General features: G+C 39.4%; 1 protein-coding gene across 3 annotated transcripts in view; it reads left to right on the forward strand.

Moving 5' to 3' along the window:
- Nucleotides 1-13014, forward strand: part of LOC115213883 (mucolipin-3) — a 112683-nt gene that overhangs the window by 19015 nt on the left and 80654 nt on the right. The window lies entirely within an intron of this gene.

Here is a 13014-nt window from a genome sequence, read left to right on the forward strand (position 1 = left end):
TGGCTGGTATGTTGGCCCGATCGGTAGGTTTCCTGAAGTTAGTGTTGCAAATCATAAGATTATTTGCATCGCAGAACTCCAGCAGCCTGGTTCCCTCCTCGTTGCGGGAACCAGAGCCATAGCCTCCATGTACGCCATGGAAGCCCCCAGCATGTTGTCCAACGTGACCATTGAAGTCGCCAGCCACAAAGAGAAGGTCTCTGTCGTTCGTCAACGAGGTAGTCTGCAGTAGAGTGTCATAGAATCGGTCTTTCTGTCCATCAGGTAGCCCCGACTGAGGAGCATAGGCTGATATAATGGTTGCTAAACTATGATGAAGCGCTAATCTAATCTTAAGTATTCTGTCGCATACTCTGATTACCTCAATTACTTTATCTTGATTACCTCAATTACTTTATCTTATATATAAAATGATATACAAGCAAGTGTCTTCTATAGCTCCAGGCTGACCAAAGCCTCATGAGTGAATTTGGTATATATATATATATATACATACATATACACACTAAGGTTATGACTTTTTGGGGTTTTTGGGAAGTAAACAATTTCCTGTATGAAAAGTCAATGGACAAGTTCATATAAGTAGGGAAAATAATTTTTATTTTAAGTTTTTTTAAAAAATGTCTCCTCCAACTGAAGAAATCTAACACGAATTTTGACCAAAATCATGCAAAATTCTAGGGGATTCATAACGCCTACTCAAGGTTTTACCAAACTTGGTGTGCTGAGTTAATGCAATACAGAAGCAGTATATCTCAAATTTCAGCTTTCAAGTTTAAGTAGTTTAGGAGTTATAGAGTTTATGTTACCATTTAAGCCCTACTTTAGGAAATAACCTCTTTCTTTCCTTTTTTATTTCTGTGACTTTAAAAACTCTGACTATATTAACTGTTTTTCAGAACAGTAGGCTTATCCAACTAGAGTATCTAAAATAATGTCTCATAAGTGAAGCGCTTGTGTCACTCAAAGAAACACACAATCTGGATGAAGAATCTCGTGCAATTTCGAGACTCACATAGGAAAAGAAGACCTGTTCCTCTAGAAGAGCATTCTTTGGAAAACAACTACAGGATACCAATGAAATTGCAAAATGTCGGTTGCTACCTGAAACTTGGAGGTACCATCAAAGGAAGGAAACAAAGAACAAAAGAAGGCATGAAAATTCATTTCCCAGAGTTTTTCATTTCTTTGAAGAAACCAGAAAATTTCCTACTGTAAAGTTTCAAAAAATACCCAACATAAGTAATGCAAGATGGAATTCTCAAGGAATACTCACTCTTTTGGCATTTATTCTTCTACCAGAGAAAAGAGTTTTACTTCTCAATGTTTGTTGATTCATCTCTTACAGTTGGACAGATTTTTGGTTTACTGACCAAATGTACAATGCACATGATTATCAGAAGTTATGTGGTAGCCTGCAAGTTCATAAAAAAACATTGAACTCTGTAAAAACCTTTGGAGTCGAGAACCATCAAAACTGGAAATTCTCAGAACAAATCAGATTGCAGAACAGGCAATCAAGTGCCTTCAAGATCTTTATGATGTTTGTAAAAAGGAGGAACTTCAGCTTCAATTTCTTTTAATATTAATTCTTTAAAAATTTGCTAACATTCAGCACCCTTTTTCTTATACTGCTATTTAAAAGTGGTATAAAAAAGTTAAAATTGTGTATTGTTTTTAATTTTGTATGTTATCAAATGCTTGTAGTGGCCTCTGTCTTAAAATAGTCTAGTTTTGAACCTTTGCATATAACAATTTCAATTCAGTAATCTTAAAAATGTATAAATACACTTTTATTCCACATCTCTCTTGCATTTACAAGGATTTAGATAGCAGAAATACTTAAGTGTGAATCTAGTGCCACCTAGTGATTATAGTTTTAAAAGCCCATAACTCCAAAACTTCTTCAACTAGAAAGCTGAAATTTCAGGTATACTATTTCTGCATTGCATTGAGTCAGTGCACCAAGTTTGGTAAAAACTTGAGCAGGTGTTATGAACCCCACCCTGCTAGAATTTTGCATGATTTGGGTCAAAAGTGGTGATCAATTTAAGTTGAAGGTGACATTTTTTTTTCAAATGAAGCAAAATAAATGTTAGTTTCCTGACTTTTATGAAATTATTCATCAAATTACAGTATAGGGCTATTAGGTTGTGAAAAAGTCATAACCCTAACACACACACAACTAAAAGAGCCAGAATACCACACATCTCTCAGTTCATCTAGCAATCCTCTTCTGGCACTTTCCATTCTGCATTCAAATCCTTCAAAGGTTAGCATTGCTTTCATCCTTTTGGGATCATCAATGAATACAGTACCAATCAACTACTGTGGTCAATGTAATCAAACCAAACCCTTCCTCATAAAAATTGCTGGCCTTGTACCAAAACATGAAAGAAATATTTAACCCTTTAGCATCCTGATTACTTACACAAATGTTATGTATGTTCATTCACATTATTTTGAATTACTCATGCATTATCTATTATATAAAATCCGTTCTGTCTGTCTGTGTGTGTGTCTTCTAGGATCTTGGGCATCCTCCATCCGATTGCGCTCAAATTTGATATGTAGATACCAATGGTATCAGGGTCATGTATAAGTCTTGAAAAAATTACAAAAATCGATTTCAGGTGAGAATGCGATCGATAAAGCCGTGGTAACGTGCATTTGTACGCGCGTGTACATTGGCTGTTGCGATTGATACAACTAATACGTGAGAAAGTTTATCTTTATTTCTTCTTTTGCTGGTGTCTCAAATTTAAGTTAAATCAGTGTTTCTCAAAGGGGAGGCCTATGGGACGGTCGGACAAGTTGTTTTGAGAAAATTTGGTCTAAATGTTTGACAACTCAGCACCGTCCATTGGACGGGGAGGGGGGGCGTTTTGCTCGTCTTATATATTTGAGATTTCTAAGTTGTGATTATTTATGATTTGAATGGCATTGTCAGGTAGTTGTGAAAGGCCAGATCTAGCCAGTGTGAACATAGGCGTAATAGTGGCTGTGTGGTAAGTAGCTTGCTTACAAACTACCTGGTTCCTGGTTCAGTCCCACTGTGTGGTACCTTGGGCAAGTGTCTTCTACTATAGCCTCAGGCCGACCAAAGCCTTGTGAGTGGATTTGGTAGATGGAAACTGAAAGAAGCCCGTCATATATATATGTATATGTATATATATACATATATATATATATATATATATATATATATATATATATATATATTATATATATATATATATATATATATATATATATATATATATATTCAACAATAGTATTAAGGAATGACCCTGACAGGTCGTTCAACTCACTTGAAAAGAGCAGCTAAACTCAAACCGCAAAAATAGTAGTAATTCTGAAACTAAAGGAGAAATAAAAACATTTATCCCCTTCAACTTTGTACCCTGCAAGGTTTCAACATTTTTACGTAATCGAATTTAATTAAATTAAATTAAATCCGTTTACGATTGGCTTGTCTCATCAGCAAAGTCGCCAAAGAAAAGGAGAACATATACCCACGAGGCAGCACCACTGAAGCCTCGAGTTTATATATCCTAAATTTTCGAAATCCACCGTAACCGCGCCAACTACTCAGCAGCAAATATAAACTACTGATACAATTTCAGAATTAGTCAGAAAATCATTAATTAATCAATATAAGGGTAGCAAAAAAATTCAAGAAAAATTTTCTGCAACCAGCGGTCAAGTGAGAAAATAGAAATAGTCACAGACTATATAATATATTCAACAGTAGTATTAAGGAATGACCCTGACAGGTCGTTCAACTCACTTGAAAAGAGCAGCTAAACTCAAACCGCAAAAATAGTAGTAATTCTGAAACGTGGGTATATGTTCTCCTTTTCTTTGGCGACTTTGCTGATGAGACAAGCCAATCGTATGGATTCACTGGGCATGGATTCACTGAAGCTCCGGCGTTTGGCGACGGACTTGGTAAACACCCACAAAGTTATCAACCACCTCACCAACAACAACACTGAACACCTTTTTGATCTCCATGTGTCTAACACACGTGGACATGCCTACAAAGTCAGAAAACAATACAGCTCCCATGACTTTCGGAAACATTTTTTCACGCTCAGAGTTGCTGAAGCATGGAATAAACTGCCTGCGTCAGTTGTTGACTGCCATGACACTGCATCTTTTAAGGCCCTCATGCTTTCCGAAATCCGCCGAAACTACACCTGATTATATATACACTTTAGATGAGTTGTAGTGCACCTGAGCACTGTACACAATTATTATTATTATATTATTATTTTTTAAGTAAACGGATTTAATTTAATTTAATTAAATTCGATTACGTAAAAATGTTGAAACCTTGCAGGGTACAAAGTTGAAGGGGATAAATGTTTTTATTTCTCCTTTAGTTTCAGAATTACTACTATTTTTGCGGTTTGAGTTTAGCTGCTCTTTTCAAGTGAGTTGAACGACCTGTCAGGGTCATTCCTTAATACTATTGTTGAATATATTATATAGTCTGTGACTATTTCTATTTTCTCACTTGACTGCTGGTTGCAGAAAATTTTTCTTGAATTTTTCTTGAATTTTTTTGCTACCCTTATATTGATATATATATATATATATATATATATGTGTGTGTGTGTGTGTGTGGTGTGTGTGTGTGTGTGTGTGTGTGTGTGTGTGTGTGTATGTTTGTGTGTCTCTGTTTGTCTCCCCAACATCGCTTGACAACCAATGCTGATGTGTTTACATCCCCATAACTTAACAGTTCGGCAAAAGGGACCAATAGAATAAGTCCTGGGGTCGATTTGCTCGACTAAAGGCGGTGCTCCAGCATGGCTACAGTCACCTGACTGAAACAAGTAAGAGTAAAGAGTAAAGAGTAAAATAAAACAGGTAGAACATTTTGGGCCAGATATGGCCGCTTTGAATGCTAAAGGGTTAATTTATTTACAAGTCTATGTGTTTGTATGAGTTTGCGTGCACCTATGTATATATTTGTTTTTTTATGTACAGCCACATTATTTTCTATTGTCTTTCTCCTATCAATGGAGAGAAGTAATCTTTCTGTGTTGATATGATACAGAGTAAAATTCTTCTGCTTTGAGGGTTAAAGGGCCTAGAAAAGAACTGGAAGTGATTTTAGGCCATAGACGAATGTGTGTTTAAAAGTACATTAGTCATGAGATTTTGTTGACATATTAAATTATTTTTGGAATATAGATTTCCTTGCTGTGAACTTTACTATTACACAGAGGTATGTCATATAATTGATATTTCTCATAGTGTGTGTTTTCTTTAACTGGTTTAATCATTGATCTGTGGTAATGTAGTGGTACACATGTGTGTGTGCACGCACGCACACACACACACACACACACACACACAACACACACACACACACACACACGCACACAAACACACACACACAATAACTGTGTCTCTTCTCATCCTCTCTTTTAGTAACTTCTTTCCCTGTTGTTGAGTTACACATACACAGACGCACACACACACACACACACACACACGCACACACACACACACGCACACACACACACACACACACACACACACACGCAATTAGACACAAACATGCTCACATGCACACAAACACACAAACACACAAGTATGCATAAATACATTCTTTCTTGAGAGACTTACCATATATCTTGATATATGACTTTCTATTGGCAATAACTGAATCTGGGTACATAGTAAAATTTACCCTGTGAAGCAGGCCTAAACTGCTGATTTACCCCCACTTTCTCATGGTTGACTCCTGGTACCTGTCAGACAGTCACAGAGCTTACTTGGCAGATTATAGAGGTGGTTTTCCATTGCCTTCTTTCAGGGACTGGTTTATCCCCCTGGATTATGGTTTCTGCCAGCTAAATTCCACTTGTAAAGCATTGAACAATCCAAGGCCATAGAAAAAGATAATTTTTTAAAGAGGTCTTTTAGCAAAATTGAACCCAGAATCATGTTGTAGTGAAGTGAAATTCTTAACCACATGGCTATGCCAGGACTTTATAATATAATACACACACACACACACACACACACACACACACACACACACACACACATATAGAAACATGTATGTAAATACATAGTGAAAGTAAGAGAAATGAAACTAATATATATATATATATCATCATCATCATCATCATCATCATCATCATCATCATCATTTAATGTCCACTTTCCATGCTGGCATGGGTTGGACAGTTTGACAGGAGCTGGCCAGACAGAAGACTGCACTAGACTTCTGTATCTGTTTTGGCAAGGTTTTTCAGCTGGATGCTCTTCCTAACACCAGCCACCCAGCAGAGTGGACTGAGTGCTTGGCACAGGTGAGATCAGTTTTGGCATGTTTTTACAGCTGGATGCCCTTCCAAATGCCAACCACTTTACAGTGTGAACTGGATGCTTTTTAGCTAGCATCAGCACTGACAGGGTCACCGAGTAAGATCCTTTGAGAGGGGAGGAGACAGATGGAGGAGGTGATCTTGCATCAGATGATGAAAGGTTATAGTGAGAGAGACAAGACAGAAACAGGTGTCTTATTGTAGAGGAGGTATATGATTACCCAACCAGAGAGAGAGGGAGTGATCAAGAATGAGAACAGAAACAGGTGTACTGCTGTGAAGGAGATACATGGTTATCTAGCCTAAGGGATGAACAGGAAAAGGAAAGAGAGAGAGAGAGAGAGAGAGAGGAGAGAGAGAGAGAGAGAAAATTATCATGTTTATTCTCAACTGAAGCAAGGCTCTATAACCTCACTACCTCCTCCTGGTCCAATAAAAAAAAAGAGAATGGACGTTGTGGAGGGGGTCTCTAATAAACCAGCCTCTCAGTCCACAAAAACAGGTGTGTTGCTGTGAAGGAGATATGTGGTTACCCAGCCTGAGGGATGAGCAGGAAAAGGGGAGAGAGAGGGAGAGGGAGAGAGAGAGAGAGGGAGAGAGAGAGAGAGAGAGGAGAGAGAGAGAGAGAGAGAGAGAGAGAGAGAGAGAGCAAGAGTGCAAGAGAAACCAGGAGAGAGATGGTGGTGAAATGCTGGGCATACTCACAAGGGTCAGTGATCAGAATATAAATGGGATAGTAGAGTAAAAGTAGAGAGAGGTAGATGGTGGCAAGTGCCAGGACATACCCTTGAGGCATGGCGGTCATAATATAAGTGACAGGGTATTGCCAAAGAAGTGTGAGTAGAGAGTGGGGGTGGGGAATGCAGTGAGTGGTTGAAACCTGTGTATATAGAGTGGGGTGGATATATACTGGATAGCAATGATACAGTGAGCAGTGCCATGAGGATAGGATTGGGGAGTGAGAGATAAGCATGAATAAGGAAATGTGAGGAAGAGATGTAGTTTGGTTTGTTGGGGTTGGGTGTGTGAAAGGTTTTCTTGTTATGTGTGGATGGAACAAACAGCACACTTCTAGAACTCAGTTTCGCTGATGTGGTTGGGTCTTTTTCAAGAACCTCATATGCCGGACATCTCTGTCCATTGTCATTTCCTCCATAAGGCTAACGGAGTCACATGATTGATAGGTTATCAGGTGGCTAGCTGGCTCCCTGAAGTTGGTGTTGCAGATCAATAGGTTATTTGCATCACAGAACTCCAGGAGCCTAGTTCCCTCTTCATTTCTGGTACCAACTCCTTAGCCCCTATGTACACCGTGGAAGATACCAGATTGCTGTCCGACATGCCCATTAAAATCTCCAGCCACAAAGATGAGATCATTATCACTCACTCTTAAGGTAGCCTGCAGAAGAATATCATAAAAGTGATCCTTCTGTTCATTTGGTAGGCCCGCTTGTGGGGCATAAGTGGAGATGATTGTAGCTCTACTATTCTGCAAGACTAGCCTGAGTTTAAGTACACCCTCACTACCTCTACGACCTTATCCACCTATTTCTCTGCAAGAAGTATGCCCACACCCCTATTCCATCACTATTACCATCCCAGAAGAGTTTATACTTAAGTGCTTTGCCTGTGAGGACTCTGGTTGAAGCTCTTCTCCATCTTACCTCTTGCACACAACATATATCAACATGTCTCTGTTCAAGCATCTCTACAATCTCACTAGACCTACCTTTCAATGTGCCTACATTTAGAGTGCCAACTCTGAACACTAGGAAAGTGATATTGGAGGTAACACAGGAAGGAGAGATGTTATTCAGTACCTGAAAAGAAGGATCCCGTGAATGTTTGGTAAGAGGTGTCATAATAGTTGTTATTGCTTATAACCTACCGTCATTTGGACATGTTAGTGTTGTTAAGATTATTACCTCTACTGGAAGGAGGGAATGAGGAAGCATTGTATATGAAAGTGTTTGGGGCATTGTTGTGAGCCTTGTAGGAGAAGCATTATTGATGCTGCAGAAAAAAAAACATATATACATACATATATATCATCATCATCATTTAACTTCCGCTTTCCATGCTAGCATGGGTTGGACGATTTGACTGAGGACCGGCGAACCAGATGGCTGCACCAGGCCCCAATCTTGATCTGGCAGAGTTTCTACAGCTTGATGCTCTTCCTAATGCCAATCACTCCAAGAGTGTAGTGGGTGCTTTTACGTGCCACCGGCATGGGGCCAGTCAGGTGGTACTGGCAACGACCTCGCTCGAATGTTTTTTTTATGTGATACCGGCACAAGTGCCAGAAAGGCAATGCTGGTAATCACAAGGCTTTGGTCGGCCCGAGGCTATAGTAGAAGACACTTGCCCAAGGTGCCACGCAGTGGGACTGAACCTGGAACCATGTGGTTCGTAAGCAAGCTACTTACCACACAGCCACTCTTACACACACATATATGTGTATATATATATATATATATATCATCATCATATGTATATGATGGGGTTTATTACAGCTAGTTTTCTATGACCTGATGCCTTTCCTGTTGCCAGTCCCCACTTGTTTTTCACAGAAGATTGGAAAAGGATGACAGTAAATGTATGTTACACATAGTATGTGGCAGCTGCTTATTATGATTACGTCATCAAATAATTACCATCAAAATTAGTCAGTCCAAAACTCTACCATTAAATTGTGAAATATTCCGTTTAATGTTATCAGTTTGTTATGGTTATCTGAAAGTTGCTTTCTCAAAAAATAAAAAACAAAAAACGATCACAATAAGCAGCTTTCATTGTATACGACTTGCTATTGCATGTCATATGTACAACAAATATGTGATTTTTCAGCTGTTGCTAAAATGGATAGGCAACTATTACTTTCAGTGATGCCAGCTGTTTTTTACCATCTCAAAACATTATTACCAGTTTACATATTTACATTTACCTCTCTGTATCTTTCTTTCTGCCTGCCTGCTTGCCTGCCTGCCTGCCTACCTACCAACCAACATACCTACCTAGATAGTTCCTTCTAAATCTCTATATCTCTCCCTTTCTTCACTATCTAGGTATTTCTGTGTCTATTTCTCTCCCTATCTCTTTTTACCCCTTTACATTATTATTATTATTATTATTATTATTATTATTATTAAAGCAGTGAGCTGGCACAAACGTTAGCATGCTGGGTGAAATGCTCAGCTGTAGTATTTTATCTGTCTTTACTTTCAAATTCAAATTCCACTGAAGTCAACTTAGCCTTTCATCCTTTTAGGGTCAATAAATTAAGTACCAGTTGTATACTGGGGTCAATCTAATGAAATGGCCTCCTCCACCAAAATTTCAGGCCTTGTGGTTAGAGTAGAAAAGATTATTATTATTATCATTAATCGGCAGAAGTTACAGAGTGACTCAAGGGCTGAGAGTTTCATGTATTGACACTTATCAAACTTTGCTGCTTGTTAATAATAACAAAATATAAATATATATTCATGTTGCAAGTTCTGTTTTTCTGTTTGCATCACCAAACTCATACATACATAACATATAGCTGTAGAAGCATGTGCCGACCTCTAATTGTGGAAGTAACCTGAGGAAGAGGTAGTCCCAGGAAGATATGGGATGAGGTAATGAAATGTGATCTTTAGATGTTGAGACTCGTGCAGGTTATGACAAGTAACTGGCGAATTGTTGTGCTTAAGACACGTCAAGATAAGTGAAATTGTGGTTGTAGCTAATGCTGGTGATGTGTGACTGGCACCTGTGCCACTGACACATAAAAGGCATCCAATATACTCTGTGGTTCAGCTGGGGTTAGAAAGGGCATCCAGCCATGGAAACCAAGCTAAAACAGACTGGAGCCTGGTGCAGCTCTCTGGGTTACCATCTCCAGTCAAATTGTCTAACCCAAACCAGCATGGAAAATAGATGTTAAATGATGGTGATCATTTTATATATATCATCATCATCATCATCATCGTTTAATGTCCACTTTCCATGCTAGCATGGGTTGGACGGTTTGACTGAGGTCTGGCGAACCAGATGGCTGCACCAGACTCCAATCTGATCTGGCAGAGTTTCTACAGCCCTTCTTAATGCCAACCACTCCGAGAGTGTAGTGGGTGCTTCTACGTGCCACCAGCACGAGGGCCAGTCATGAGGTACTGGCAACGGCCACACTCAAATGGTGCTTTTTATGTGCCACCTGCACAGGAGCCAGTCCAGCGGCACTGGCAACGACCTCGTTCGAATGTTTTTTCACGTGCCACCAGCACAAGTGCTAGTAAGGCAATGCAGGTAACGATCATGCTCGAATGGTGTTTTTAACGTGCCATCAGCACGGAGGCCGGCTTGTTGCTCTGGCAACAATCATACTCATATGGTACTCTTAATGCTCCACTAGCACGGATGCCAGTCATCGAATTTGATTTCGATTATTCTTTTACTTGTTTCAGTCATTTGTCTGTGGCCATGCTGGAACACCACCTTAAAGGGTGTTAGTTGAAGAAATCAATCCCTGGACTTATTCTTTGTAAGCCTAGTACTTACTCTATCGGTGTCTTTTATCTCTCTCTCTCTCTCTCTCTCTATATATATATATATATAGAGAGAGAGAGAGAGAGATGATAGATAGATAGATAGATAGATAGATAGATACATACATACATACATACATACATACATACATACATATTGTCTTCAAATATTGTTTGTATACAAGAGCGATACCACCAACCCGACCTTGGAGCTTTTATATTTAAGTACCTGATTCGTTTGAATCCTGAAAATTTTTTACATAGATACACACACACACACGCATACATATATATGTATGTACCATAGAAGTTGGCATGGGAATGTGGTAAGAAGCCTGCTTCTCAACTATATGGCTCCGGGTTCAATCCCACTGCGTAGCATCTTGAACAAGCATCTTCTACTATAGCCTCGGGCCGATCAAAACCTTGTGATTGGATTTGGTAGACGGAAACTGAAAGAAGTCCGGCATATATATATATTATATGTATATATTTATGAGTACTGGAGGCGCAATGGCCCAGTGGTTAGGGCAGCAGACTTGCGGTCGTAGGAGCGCGGTTTCGATTCCCAGACCATGCGTTGTGAGTGTTTATTGAGCGAAAACATCTAAAGATCCACGAGGCTCCGGCAGGGAATGGTGGCGAACCCTGCTGTACTTTTTCACCACAACTTTCTCTCACTCTTTCTTCCTGTTTCTGTAGCACCTGTATTTCAAGGGGCCAGCCTTGTCACTCTGTGTCATGCTGAATCTCCCCGAGAACAACGTTAAGGGTATACGTGTCTGTGGAGTGCTCAGCCACTTGCACGTTAATTTCACAAGCAGGCTGTTCCGTTGATCGGATCAACTGGAACCCACGTCGTCGTAACCGACGGAGTGCCAACATATTTATGAGTGTCTTTGTGTCTGTGTTTGGTGTGTTTACGACCCCTTACGTAACTTGCAAAGAATAAGTCCTGGGGTTGATTGCTTCGACTAAATACTGTTTAAAGCAGTGCTCCTGCATGGCCGCGGTCAAAATAACTGAAACAAGTAAAAAAATAAAATTATATATAGGCGCAGGAGTGGCTGTGTGGTAAGTAGCTTGCTAACCAACCACATGGTTCCGGGTTCAGTCCCACTGCGTGGCATCTTGGGCAAGTGTCTTCTGCTATAGCCCCGGGCCGACCAATGCCTTGTGAGTGGATTCGGTAGACGGAAACTGAAAGAAGCCCGTCGTATATATGTATATATATATATATATGTGTGGGCATAGTTTCGGTTGTAGTAGCACAGATTTCCGTCGATTTCCGTAAAAAACTTTTATTTTTTTACATAAGTAATGAGAGCGAAAGAGACTAAGAGGAAGCGATTTTACGACGAGAAGGTTTCACTTTGAAGTCGGCCTGTGTGTGTTTGATGGGGTGTGGGAGACAGACAGTATGTTGTGTAAGTGAAGTGCTTCTGTTAGTGTGTGTGAAGAGACAGACATACATATACACATACACCGAGTAAAAAATTACTATGAATCGGCCATACATACATACATACACACACACACATACATAGATACATACACACACACACATACATACATACATACATACACACACACATACTTACACACACACACACACACACACATAGATACATACACACACACACACACATGCAGACATACATATACACATACACCGAGTAAAAAATTACACTGAATCGACCATACATACATACATACACATACACACATACATAGATACATAACATACACACACACACATACATGCAGACATACATATACACATACACCGAGTAAAAAATTACGATGAATCGGCCATACATACACACACACATACTTACACACACACATACTTACACACACACACATACATAGATACATACACACACACACACATGCATACATACATATACACATACACCGAGTAAAAAATCAGTTATCTCTCTCTTTCACACATTACTCTCTCTGTCTCTTCGCACACACTAACAGAAGCACTTCACTTACACAACATACTGTCTGTCTCCCACACCCCATCAAACACACACAGGCCGATTTCAAAGAGAAACCTTCTCGTCATGAAATCGCTTCCTCTTAGTCTCTTTCGCTCTCATTACTTATGTAAAAAAATAAAAGTT

The sequence above is a fragment of the Octopus sinensis genome, linkage group LG7 (assembly GCF_006345805.1).
Source record: "Octopus sinensis linkage group LG7, ASM634580v1, whole genome shotgun sequence".
NCBI lineage: Eukaryota > Metazoa > Mollusca > Cephalopoda > Octopoda > Octopodidae > Octopus > Octopus sinensis.